Source organism: Cervus elaphus, chromosome 11 (assembly GCF_910594005.1).
Source record: "Cervus elaphus chromosome 11, mCerEla1.1, whole genome shotgun sequence".
Classification (NCBI taxonomy): domain Eukaryota; kingdom Metazoa; phylum Chordata; class Mammalia; order Artiodactyla; family Cervidae; genus Cervus; species Cervus elaphus.
Genome location: NC_057825.1, coordinates 2,115,336 through 2,128,409, shown reverse-complemented (window position 1 = coordinate 2,128,409; position 13,074 = coordinate 2,115,336). Strand labels below are relative to the sequence as shown.

At 62.6% G+C, this 13,074-nt stretch overlaps 1 long non-coding RNA gene across 1 annotated transcript; it reads left to right on the top strand.

The window, feature by feature from the left end:
• The first annotated feature begins 543 nt into the window (after positions 1 to 543).
• Positions 544 to 2,180, top strand: LOC122703437. The gene is made up of 4 exons (XR_006343488.1): positions 544 to 685; positions 880 to 1,176; positions 1,335 to 1,468; positions 2,137 to 2,180. It is a non-coding gene; the product is annotated as an uncharacterized LOC122703437 (long non-coding RNA).
• Positions 2,181 to 13,074: the final 10,894 nt, after the last annotated feature.

Genomic DNA, 13,074 nt, shown 5'->3' with positions numbered 1-13,074 from the left:
TTGCGACTAACAGGTTTTCATTGTGCCCCTCTTTGTCGGGCAAAGCAGCGAAGCTCTTCGTTTCCACGCACCCGGAGCTCTGCCTCCGAGGTTCCATTTGGCACTGGTGCACGTGGGCCGAGCTGTCGGCACCAGCGGCGGGGCAGGGAGACACGACTTTTCACCAAACACGCGTGTACCTGGTCCGAGACACCAGGGCCTCACTCTGAGCAGAGGCCCCGAGGAGGGCAGGCTCCTGGGGTGAGAGAGAGAGAGTGTCCAGGCGGAGCTGCAGAGCTAAGCCCGGGGACGGGGTGGCGCCGCACCCTTAGGACGCAGGGTGCCCCCAGCGCGCTGTGTGGCCTGGACGTGACCACGGTCGTGCTGGGACCAGTACTCCCCCCCGGGGGCCCCAGCTCCATGCCCAGCCATGCGCTGGGTGCAGGGGAGACGGGTGAGCAGGGGTGAGGGGGGCTGGGACATCGGCAGGCCCAGCGTCGCCTTCCAGAAAGCACGGCTCTGATGTGGCCCAGGGGAACGGACTGCAGGAGGGGACCCAGGCATCCCTGTGTCCTTGGTCACGGGATGGGCCAGCCGCCCCTGCCCACACGCGGCCGGTCTCATCGGGGAGCGAGTGACAGCAGCCGGATCCAACCTAGCAGAGGAGCCCATCGCCAAAAGCCCAGCCGGGCGAGAGAGAGCCAAGGTGCTGGGAGTCAGGACGGTGGTTCTCGGGGGCCCGGGGACGGTGAGTGGGAGGGTGCTAGGGGTTTGGGCCTGTTTCCGGCCGGGGAAGTTCTGGACCTTTCTGAGTTGGCGGTTATGCTGAGCGGGCGCTCTGCGATGAGTCATCGTCATGTGTGCGCTTTCTGTAAGTTTGTTACACTTTTTTGTTTTTAGCAGACGGCACAGCTTGCTGGGATCCTAGCTCCCCTCCCGCAGACTGAACCTGGACCCTCTGCAGGGAAGTTTGTTACACTTTAAGAACATCAAGGAGTTATATTTTAAGGGAGGGTGACCCCCCAGGGGAGCTCCTAGTTACCCCCAAGGCCCGGCACCCCTCAGGGGCTTTGGAAGGCTGGAAACTTCCCTGTCAGTCAGGGAGCCACCGGCTTGTCACCCTGGAGACTGGGGTCAGAGTCTCAGCAGGCTGGTCCAGGCCTCCACCATCCCCAGGCGGGGTCCAGGAGGCTCCAGGTGGGCTCAGGTGAAGGGGAGATGGGGGCGTGGAGGAGAACACGTTCTCCGGTGAGCGGCCAGATGGGGGAAGGGGCCCTAGTACAGCAGGAGGCATCGCGGGCCGGGGGTCCGCTGCTCAGCCTCTCACTGGCCGCCCCCCACCCCCACCCCTCCAGGATGGGAGCCAGGCAGCTGCACGAGGAAAGAAGGCTCTAAGGCTATTCGTGTCCTCGTTACCATGGCAAACACTGGGGAAAAGAAAAACCCACTCAGACTGTCCTGGTGCTGGACACGCAAGCACACCGTTCAGGTGAGGCTGGGCGCCTGCACCCGCGTGTGCGTGTGGGCGCATGTGTGCACGTGTGGGTGTGTGTGCGCGCGTGTGTGCGCACGTGTGGACACGTGTGTGCTCCTGTGCACGCTTTGCACATGCACACAATTGCCTCTAAAGAAACAGCTTCTTTAGAAACAGGACGGTTGTTTGAATTTCAATTGGCTCTCTCAACAATGTCCGTTTAATTAGCATGTTTTGAAGGGGAAATGAGAGAAAATTATAATTCATCCGAGAAAATGGTTGTACGTGCTCAGCTCTTCTGGTGGGTTCCGGTGGAGCGCTCCAGGTCTGCAGAGCCCGAGCCCAGAGTGTCCAGGCCCGAGGAGGGAGGGATGAGCCCACGCGGCCGGCCGGGGGCCTCTGAGGGCCGGTCCGGCGAGCACAGGGAACCGGGACGTGGCAGGGGGAGCAGGCTGAGGGTCCCCCCGCGGACGTTGTCATCCAGGAGCCACGGGTGTGGAGCTGTGGCTGTTGTTCAGTCGCTAAGTTGTGTCCGACTCTTTGTGGCCCCGTGAACTGTAGCTCGCCAGGCTTCTCTGTCCCCTTGGAATTTGTTCAATCTCACGTCCAACGAGTCAGTGATGTTATCTAACCACCCTCATTCTCTGCCTCCCCTTTCTCCTTTTGCCCTCAATCTTTCCCAGCATCAGGGTCTTTCCCAACGAGTCAGCTCGTCACATCAGGTGGACAAAGTATTGGAGCTTCAGCTTCAGCATCAGTCCTTCCAACGAACATTCAGGGTTGATTTCCTTTAGGATGGACTGGTTAGATCTCCTCGCAGTCCAAGAGACTTTCAAGAGTCTTCTCCACCACTGTAGTTCAAAAGCATCAGTTCTTCGGCGCTCAGCCTTCTTTATGGTCCAGCTCTCACATCCGTACACGATACTAGAAAATGATAGTTTTGACTATATGGATCTTTGTGGGCAAAGTGATGTCTCTGCTTTTTAAAACACTCTGTAGTTGGTTATAGCTTTTCTTCCCAAGGAGCAAGTGTCTTCTAATTTCATGGCTGCGGTCACCGTCTGTAGTGATTTTTGAGCCGAAGAAAATAAAATCTATCACTGCTTCTTGGGTTTAAATGTCCACTTTGCCAGAACTCACCCAGACTGGGCTGCTCCACTTGTGAAATGTGCCAAAGGGCGATGACCGTGGAGCAAATCAATGATGATCAAAAGGCCTCATAAACCGTTGAGTCCTGGAAGAACTGACACTGGGGCAGCTCTCTGTCCCATGTGAGGGCCAAGTCCTGGTCAAGCTTCTCTCCAAATGGGAGCATCCTTCCGGTGGCCCAGGCTCAGCGGTGCAGGGGACCAGGGCCACAGTCTGTGGGTGCGCCCGGGCGCCTCCGGACGGCTCCAGGCTGCGACACGTGGAGGCCTCGCCACCCCGCCGAGGCTCCTGCTCCGCACAAGGGCCCCCGCTGCAGCCAGCAACGTGCCTCCCCTCACCCACCAGGCTCCTGAGTCTCCCCACGGCCTGTGCGCCCCTGCGGGGTCCTCCACAGAGGGGGCTAGGGCCTGGGCTGGGGGCGGGGAGTCCCGGGCTCCCCTCTGCTCCTTGGGTGCCAGCGTGCCATAGGTCTACGGGCAAGTCTTACCCAAGACACTAGGAGATCAGCTGTGTCATGGAGGGGCCCTGGGTGAAAGGTGTGGGCCCCATTTCCAGAAGAGCGGGGCGCCTCCAGCAGGAGGGTGCCAGGCAGCCTGCGTTTCCGGGTTCCACGAGGAACCCGACCCCCTTCCTGAATGCCCAGCAGCTGGGTGGGAGCCAGGCCCCGTCCTCTGGCTGAACCGGGGACTGCTGTCACCCCGCTGGAAGGTGAGGCGGTGGAGGCGCCGGCCCGCACGGGCCCGCTGGTAACGACCGGCTGCCTCTCGTCCCCGACTGGGACTCCAAAGTGGGGCCCTGGGGCGGGGATACCCCACTCCACGTGTCTGCCTGCGCCCCCTGCACGCCGACCTCGGGCAGCCGGACGCGGTGGCCGCTCTGCCCACTCGCCTTGTCCGGCCCACCCCCAGCCTCCGCGTGGTGTCTAGCGTGTCACGTGTGCGTGAACTCATGAGGCTTGAACCAGCGTCCCATTTCACAGAGGGGAAAACCAAGGCTGAGAGGGTCTACACGTACATGGGGACGGTCAGAGGGAGCTGAATTCGACCCGAGTCGCTCTGACTGGAGGCCAGTGCTCCCTCCAGGACCCCCTTCTGCACACACCGTGTCCACCTGTCACCCCTGGGTGTCCACGCCATCCCCCTTGGGGTCCTGCGCCCCCCGATCCCACCTGCTGTCCTGTCCCCCAGGAAGCGCAGTGGCCACGCCAGCCCATGCCTCCCCCAGGCCCACCCCCTGGGGCCTTTTCCTCCACAGGCCTCAGCTGGAGTTAGAGGGATGGGTGGAGGGAAGGACAGGGAGACAGCGGACTGGCAGATGTCCGGGAGGCCTGTCACAGAAGCCGTGGACTGTACCTTAGCACAAGGAGACACGCACGGCCACGTCCCAGGTGGGGAAGGCCCAGCTCCCACATGTGGGCTGCGCTTCGCAGGGGGCAGGGCCGCTCCGGGATGGAACCTCGCCTCTGGGAAGGACATGAGCCCAGGTGCCCCCCACCAGGCCCCTCTCCGGTACCCAGGCAGACATGACTAATCGAGCAGCGCCCCTTCTCCCGCAGAGCCTGGCTCCCAGCCCTCCCTGTGCAGCCAAGACCAGCTGATTGCAGCTGGCACCAGAGCCCGTCCTGGCCACACCAGCTGTAAGTTATTATTAAAACTAACTGAAGCCCAAGTCTGCCAGCATCCCAGCCTGCGGGCATCGCAGAGCACCTGGGGGAAGGCGGCTCAGACCTGCCCGCTGCCGGCCTTTCCCTACCGCCCGGCCAGCACCAGATGCCCAGAGCCGGCTGCCCCAAGGAGCTCTGCGGTCCACCCCAAAGGCTCCAGGCCAGAGTCGAGGCCCAGCCCTGACCAGTAGCTGCCCTCTGGGACCAGGCAGAACCCCCTGGGCCTCAGCCACCCTTGGCTCCGGGTCCCACGCCCAGTGACGGGCCGAGGTCTCAGCCAGGGGCAGGCTGGAAAGCTGCATTTGCCACAAGCAGGTGCAGGGCTCCAGGACCCCAGCAGAGCGCACTGGGTGGTCCCTTCTTTGTGGACAGCTGGGCGCTGATGCCCCTGGGGCAGCCCTCCCCTGAGAGAGGTGCAGGCTGCCCGCGTGCCCCGGGGCTGGGCGCCCCACCCTAACCGTCACCCTGCCCTCTTGCGGTTCTCACGGGGCTTCCCCCGAGTCGTGGCAGGGGGTCTCACATTCTCTCGCTCTGCTTCTTGCTCAGTGGGGCCAGGCTGGTCCTCGCCAGAACCTCCCTCCTGCCGCCCGCCCAGCTCCAGGTGGGCCTGAGCAGACTGCTGCCCTCCTGGGCCTGAGTGGCTTCCTGGAGCCCTCGGTCACGGAGCCCCCTCAGCTCTGCCTGGGCCCCAGTATCTGTCACCCATTTCCAAACAGCTTTGCCGGTGATGGGCCCAGACTCCCTACCGGGTGTCCCCAGGGCCCCGGGCTCCCGGGACCCTCCGGGTGAGGGTCCTCAGCGCTTGAGCAACGGGCTCTAAGCCTCCGCCTGGGGCGGGAGTCCGGGTTCCGGCCTTGGAGCTGAGTCATACTGGAGGTTCCTCGGCCTCTCTGGGCGTTGCTGCCTGTCCCTGCGAAATGGAGTCATGCACCTGCCCCCGGGGCGTGCGGGAGTCACGGGGAAGACCAGAGAACAGGCCCCTTAGTGTGACCCTCTGCCCTGCGGCACGGGGACCGAGCCGTCCGAGGAGCGAGGGTCTGATGTAACGAGATGTGGTGTGCGGTGTCTGGCATGGGGCGGTGGGCGCTGCTGCTAAGGGTGGTGGCCCCGCGCTCCACGGTGGGGGGACGGCCGCCCACAGGCTGCGGGGCCGGGAGCCATCTGACCTCCGCACAGACACACAGGGAGCCCTCTGTGCTCGGAGCCGCCACCCGCCGCCCCCCAGGTCTGGCTCCCCCTCTGCTGCTAGCCGTGGCAACTGCCCGCTCCGGGCTCCCGGCCACACGCAGCCCCGGGCGGCCCCCTCCACCCCACTGAAAGTCAACAGACCCGTTTTAGCAAACGTGGAAGCCGCAGAAAAACAGAGAGGCGTAAACAAAGTCCCCAGAGGCTCCCTCCCCAGCCTGGCCTCCGGAGTCGGCTCCCTTCTGGGTTATCCCTGCCTGGTTCTCCTCCTCACATCCTGGTGAAGCCCTGAGCCTTCCCCCTGCAGTGGCTGCCGTGTCCAGGGCGTCGGTGCTCAGCACACCCACAGCCCCAGGCCCTCCTGACGCTCAGCGCTCAGACGGGGACACTGGGTGGCCTGGGGGGGTATGTGGCCCCAGGGGACCTGCGGGGCTGTGGACCCAGCTGTGGACCCCAGTCCGCCTGGCCCCCGGTCGGGCCCTAGTCACCACGGGGCTGAACCACGAGTGACCTGCGGCACAAACAGCGGGTCGAGGGAAACGTCCACACCTTCCCAGAGGCTGGTGGGGCCAGTGGGCTGGCCAGGCTGGGCTTCTCAGGGCTGGGGGCCACAGTGACCCCGGGGGCCTTTCTAGGGGCAGCTGAGCAGCTCTTGGACCCAGGGGGCCTCAGCCGGAGCTCTGGCCACTGCCCTCCCCCTGGAGGCCAGGCAGGCTTGGCTCTCCGTCCCCCGGTTTTTTTCTCTCCGTCTGCGTGGCTGTGTCCGGCCTGGGCAGGGGAAGAAGCAGTGGCAGCGGGTTGGCTCCCGGGAGCGCCCACAGCAGTCACCCCCCCAAGCTGGCAGCAGCTCCCGGCGCGCCCAGCACTCCCGCCTCGCCCCCGCCTCGCCCCTGCCTCGCTCCCGCCTGGCCCGCCAGCCCGCCCTCTCCCGGGCTTGCCTTCCAGCTTGGTTAGCTGGCCCGTGGACAGGGCTGTCTCCCAGGTGAGCACGCCTTAGAAAAATGACTTCATTATCACCTTCGGCAGCTTGGAGCCAGGGGACGGATGCGTGTGGCTGAGGAGGGGCAGGTGGTGTGGACGTCCCCCCCCGCCGTGCCTCGGGCAGCTGGGCCCCGGGTGGCAGGAAGGCCTGGGGACCCCCGCCGGAGCAGGCCCGCGGAGACAGATCTGTGGGCCTGGGGGCTGGAGGGAAATATTGCATTATGATAACAAATCACTCCGCTGATTGGAACTTAATTATGTCTCTTTTATCTTGGTGACAGTTACGCACCTGGGCTCAAGGCTGGCCTGGGGGTGGCGGGGGTGGTCATCCCCCGGGGATTAATGAAGCCACGCAGTCCTCCGCGGCCCTAGAGGAAGCCATGGCGGGCCCCTCCTCCTCCTGGGCAGGCCAGACAAAGCGGGCTTCTCCCGCCACGGAACGAGTCACCAGGGTCTTGGCAGGGGGTGGGGGGTAGGCAGGGTGGTCAGGGGGCCTGCCCAGTCCTGCCCAGGGCAGCAGGGGGGCTCACAGGGCCTCCGTGCACCCCGGCCTGGGGCTCAGCACCGCGGGGTGAGCGGCTCCGGGGGGCGGGCCGCGGGCCCCTGGGCCTCCAGGAGTACTGGCCAACACCGCAGAAGTTCCGTTCAGAGAGTGAAATCCAACTATGCGTCACCTTTCTGGGGGTAAACGTATCCTGCGCGGAGTTGTCTGGAATGGCTTTGGTTTGAGAAACTCTGTCCCAGGAACTAACAAAATCCCGGTGTTCTGGAGTTTCCACGGCTGTCCTGTGGTGGCTTTTCCCAGCCCGGGAGAGTTCAGATCCTGGGATGTGAGTGTTAACCCCAGTGGCCTCACCTGGCTCCTTGATGCGTGGCCTTCCCGGGTCTCGGGCTCCTCACCTGGAGAGTGGGGAGGCCCCGGGCGTCCGGGCCTAGGATGAGCTGGAGCTCTCACCCAGCCTGGGGCCGGCTCTCCAGTGTTGGCTGACAGGCCTCCAGGGACCCTTCCAGGGACCCTTCCAGGGCCCATGGGTGGTCCCGGGGCACGAAGGTGGAAATGGAGGCACGGAGTGGTGACCTCGCCTGCCAAGGCCACGCAGCTGCCAAGTGGCAGAGGCAGGACGCGAGCTGGGAGCCGGGCCCCAGGTCTGCTCTGGGGGACAGGCCTCCTGTCTGGCCACCGGCAGGCTGTTGTCATTTATATGATGACGTTTCACTCATCAGACAGTAAATATTCTCTACACTTGGCAAGACATGAGGGGCAAATCGAAGGGGTATTTGGGTGGGAGAACATGGTTCCCAGGCCAGGCCCAGGGCAGGGCCGATGGCTCCAGCATGACTCAGACCCTGGGGGCTCTCCTGACCCTCTCTGGGCCCCGCTTGGGCCGGGGCTAATCTGGGGCTCTTTTGCATCCCATCTCCCTGCCCGGTCATAGAAGCTGGGGCTTGGGGGAGCATCATCCCCTGAGGGGCTTGGGGCAGCATCACCTGGGGGGCTTGGGGGAGCGTCATCACCTGGTGGGCTGTCTAGGGTCCTAGGCAGGAGCTCCTGACACCGTCTCTCCCGCTCCTCCGGGCGACGGCGTCTGGGTGGGTCCCCTCCTGCTGCTTCCCCCAGAGGCTGCTGAGCGGGCCACACCAGTCTGCCTTCTGATGGAAACAGCAGGGGCAACCCTGACAGAGTTAGTGCCATTTCATAGACTGGCTGATGGCCGCTGAGTCATCGCATGGGGCGATCCATCACCCGGGCCGCTGATGGCAAGAGCCGGGCGCGTTGTTGTTGCTTTGGGGACATGGGGTGGGGGGGCGGGGCAGGCCTCGGTCTCCCCGATTCCCGGCTGGGGCTGGGCCCTCGCTGTGTCACTGGGGGTGGGGAAGGAGGGTGGCTCAGAAGTGCTTGTGCACGCGGTGTGTGTGGGCGTCTGTGGGTGTGCCCTGTGGGTGTGAGCCTGCTCGGGGCTGTACACAACCCTGGGGGTGCCCGTGTACCCCAGCTGAGCAGACACTGGGGCCCGGCTCCTGGCTCGAATCTCGTATAAACGCTCCTTTACCGCCGGTGTCTGCCTGCGGATGTTGTTCAGATGTGGCCTTCAGGGGGTCTGAGGCATGACTCAGAGCTGGAGGGGGCCCCAGACCTGCATGTCATTCACCCCCAGGCGCGTCCCAGCCTCGATCCTCTCGTCTGAAGACGATGACAATGGCGGAGCCGATGTGGCAGAGTGACATGGTGCCGACATTGCGTGTGTGTGCATGTGTGTGCGTGTGTGTGTGTGCGTGTGTGTTTGTGCATGTGTGTGTGCGTGCAGAGATTTATCGTAGGGGATTGGCTCACGAGATCACGAAGGCAGAGCGGTCCCACCGTCTCCTGTCTAGGCGCCGATGGTGTCAATCCCAGTCTGAGCCCGAGGGCCTGAGAGCCCAGAGCTGGTGCTGTGAGCTGCTGTCCGGGGGCCGGAGTGGACTGATGTCCTGCCTCCAGCTCTGGCAGAGAGCATGGGCCCCCCGTCTCTGCCTTTCTGTTCTACTCAGGCCCCTGGCGGACTGGTTGACGAGGCCACCCATGCTGGGACGGCAGTTCACTTTACAACGTCCACCGGTGCTCATGCTCATCCTGCCCGGAGACAGCCTCACAGATGCGCCCAGAGTCACGTCCAATCAGCTGCCTGGACACCGTGTGGCCCAGACACATGGACTCGTCATATTAACCCGCATGGGTGGGCTGGTTACGAGCAAACGGTCACTGGTGTCAGCTCTTGTGGGCTTGTCGGGTGTGCGTGTGCAGACATGTGCGTGTGCAAAGATTTCCCTGGGTGTGCTCATGTGTGGGCTTGGTGCAGCGTGTCGAGGGGTGGGGTCGGGTCCCAGGGCCTCCAGGGCCGTGGGAAGGAGCAGAGGCCACCGGGACCCCACATCTGGCACCACCGGGGGACGTGAGTGGGAGGAGGAGCCCAGCCCAGCCCCACACCGGGGGCTCGTCCCTCAGACCCTCTGGCTCAGACGACACCCTCGTCCCCCTGCCCGAAAGGGAACAGATGTGTTTGTTTCAGTTCAGTTCAGCCCCTCAGTCGTGTCTGACTCTTTGTGACCCCATGGACCGCAGCACGCCAGGCCTCCCCGTCCATCACCATCTCCCGGAGTTTACTCAGACTCGTATCGTGTCCATCGAGTCGGTGATGCCATCCAGCCATCTCATCCTCTGTCGTCCCCTTCTCCTCCTGCCCCCAATCCCTCTCAGCATCAGGGTCTTTTCCAATGAGTCAATTCTTCCCATGAGGTGGCCAAAGTATTGGAGTTTCAGCTTCAGCATCAGTCCTTCCAATGAACACCCAGGACTGATCTCCTTTAGGATGGACTGGCTGGATGGCCTTGCAGTCCAAGGGACGCTCAAGAGTCTTCTCCAACACCACAGTTCAAAAGCATCAATTCTTCAGCGCTCAGCTTTCTTCACAGTCCAACTCTCACATCCATACATGACCACTGGAAAAACCACAGCCTTGACTAGATGGACCTTTGTTGGCAAAGTAATGTCTCTGCTTTTTAATATGCTATCTAGTTTGGTCATAACTTTCCTTCCAAGGAGCAATCATCTTTTTATTTCATGGGTGTGATCACCATCTGCAGCCCAGAAAAATAAAGTCAGGCACTGTTTCCCCATCTGTTTGCCACGAAGTGATGGGACCAGATGCCATGATCTTAGTTTTCTGAATGTTGAGCTTTAAGCCAACTTTTTCACTCTCCTCTTTCACTTTCTTCAAGAGGCTCTTTAGTTCTTCTTCACTTTCTGTCATTAACGGTGGTGTCATCTGCATATCTGAGGTTATTGATATTTCCCCTGGCAATCTTGATTCCAGCTTGTGCTTCATCCAGCCCAGCGTTTCTCATGTTTCTTCATGTAAGTTAAATAAGCAGGGCGACAATATACAGCCTTGACATACTCCTTTCCCAATTTGGAACCAGTCTGTTGTTCCATGTCCAGTTCTAACTGTTGCTTCCTGAGCTGCATACAGGTTTCTCAGGAGGCAGGTCAGGTGGTCTGATATTCCCATCTCTTGCAGAATTTTACAGAGTGTGTTGTGGTCCACACAGTCACAGGCTCTGGAGTAGTCAATAAGCAGAAGTAGGCGTAGTGTTCGTTTACACACCCGGAAACTTGGGTGTCCTAAGCCGCCTTCATTTCCTAATCCCCATTTCTGCGGAGAAGCACACAAGTGGCGGTGAGAGTCGGGAGACGAGTTTCCGGCCAGATGAGCAGCCTGCACTTCAGAGCCTCGTGGAGCTCGGGCCGCTGACTTCCGGCAGGTCGCTGTCAGCCGCTCCTTGGTCAACACGTGGGAGGTCAGCGCAGCCTGGAGCCACGCTGGGCTGCCTCTCTGTGGGATGCCAGGCGATCTCAGGTGTGGGGTCCGGCACGTCACCCTGATATCCACGTCAGCTTCGCTCCATGCAGCGAGTCCATTCAGGGCTGGTGGAAGAGGTCGGCCCAACACCTTCCTGCGGCCCCTCTGTCCCAGAAAGCTGGTGGGAGAGTCGTGCAGGCGCAGAGAATGACAAGACGCTCGTGGATGCTGCCCCGGCCCGGGTCTCACCTCCGGCCGGCTGTTACCTGCCCTACGAAGGTGTGTGCGACCCCCCGCCCGCAGCAGGGAGGTGGGGCAGGAGGGCAGGTGTCAGACCCTGCGCAGACCCTCCGGCCGCCTGCTCCTGCAGGCCCGGGTCCGCCCAGGCAGGGAGGGGCCTACAGCGGTCTCTCCCCTCACGCTGCCCTCGCTGTCTCATCGCCTCTGTCCCCCCAGCCCTGAGTGCAGATGGAGACGTGTGCACGGGAGACGCCTCACAAGCACGCCCAGGCTCCCAGAGGCGGCGAGGGTCTCGGAGGAGTCCGTTTGATCTGCCCGGTTCCTAACAAGCTCGGGGTGACCTCTGGAGCCCCAGCCCAGGCTGGAAGTGGCTCTTCCAGATGGTTCTTGGGGACGGTTTTCACAGACACCTGACCACTGAGGACCTGACCCCCAGAGACGGAGGCCCTGCTCCGTCCGGCTCGCTCAGCAACCGCCACCAGGAATGGACATGTCCACGCCCCGAGCCCCCCGTACCCGAGTGGGCGGTTTAAGCCGCCGGCCTGAACCTCCCAATGAGTCTCGTGAGGAAGGCCGACTGATGGAATGGAGACTGTGGCTGCCTCCTGGGCTGCGTGGGGAGGTGAGGCTCGCGGGCCAGCCTCAGCTGCACCGGCGCCTGTCCATGGAGCCCCAGGCCTTGTGGACCAGGCGGGTGGACCTCGGTGGCAGGCAGGCAGAGGGGCCACGAGGTCCAAGCCTGCGGTGTCCTGGGCCGGGTGTGGGTGTGATGATCCCGCCCAAGGTCTGCACCCAGCCACCTTAGACGTGACTCTTCCCAGGAACGGCAGCCCTGCTGTAAGTCTGAATGTTGGCCGGGAGGAGGAGGGCCCGGGGCGGGGGCGCTGGGCCGAGTCAGGGTGCACGCAGGGGGGTGTCAGGGGTGTGAACGCCTGCAGGGTGGGGGGGGCCAGGCCCGAGACAGGGGCGCGCCTCCCCCGGCCTCTCTGCTTCCCGTGGAGCCGCCCCATTGAGCCCAGTACCCCCAGCCCCCAAGAACAAAGCCCCAGGCCCACTTCCATCTTCTCTGCTCAGGGTCCCGTGGGGAGGGAGGAACAAAGCCTGACGCAGCGTCCCTTCCGCCCCGCCACCCTCTGGCCACCTTTTTCTTCCCTTTATAATGTACTTTAATACGGTCAGACCAAGACGGATGGCTCCAAGCCCTGGCAGGGGCGGGGGCGGCGGGGCTGCCCACCCGCCAGCCCCGGGGCCCTGCCTGGAGCTGGGACTCACCGCTAAGAGGTGTCACCCTTGAGGGCTGAAGGTGGGGTGCCCTCTGTCTCCTGGGGGACCCAGTCTGGGCCTCTTGGGGTGCTGGGCCCTCAGCCTCGATCCTGGCGCTGATCTTCTCCCGACCCACCTCCCCCACGCCCCTGGCAGTCAGCCAGGCCATGTGTGGGCCCAGGGGTCCAGTCCTGAACTCAGCTCTGGTGTAGGATGGCAGGGGGAGACCCCGAGTCACTGTCCCCGCTGGAAAGACCCCCACCCGTCACCCCCATGAGCCTGGACTCTTCCCGTCGTCTGCCGGATGCTCGTTCACGCCTGGCGGGCTCCTCACTCACTGCTTGTCCTCATCAGCCCAGCGACTCACTTCTTGTTCTTCAGTCCCTCAGTCGTGCCCGACCCCTTGCAACCCCACGGACTGCAGCACATGAGGCTCCTCTGTCGTCCACTGTCTCCTGGAGTCTGCTCAAATTCATGACATTGAGTCAGTGATGCCATCCAACCATCTCATGCTCTGTCCTCCCCTTCTCCTCTCGCCTTCAAACTTTCCCAGCATCAGGGTCTTTTCCAGTGAGCTGGCTCTTCCCATCAGGTGGCCAAAGTATTGGAGTTTCAGCTTCAGCATCAGTCCTTCCAATGAATACCCAGGACTGATCTCCTTTAGGATGGACTGGTTAGATCTCCTTGCAGTCCAAGGGACTCTCAAGAGTCTTCTCCAACACCACAGTTCAAAAGCATCAATTCTTTGGCATTCAGCCTTCTTTATGGTCCAACTCTCACATCCGTACCTGACTCCTGGAAAA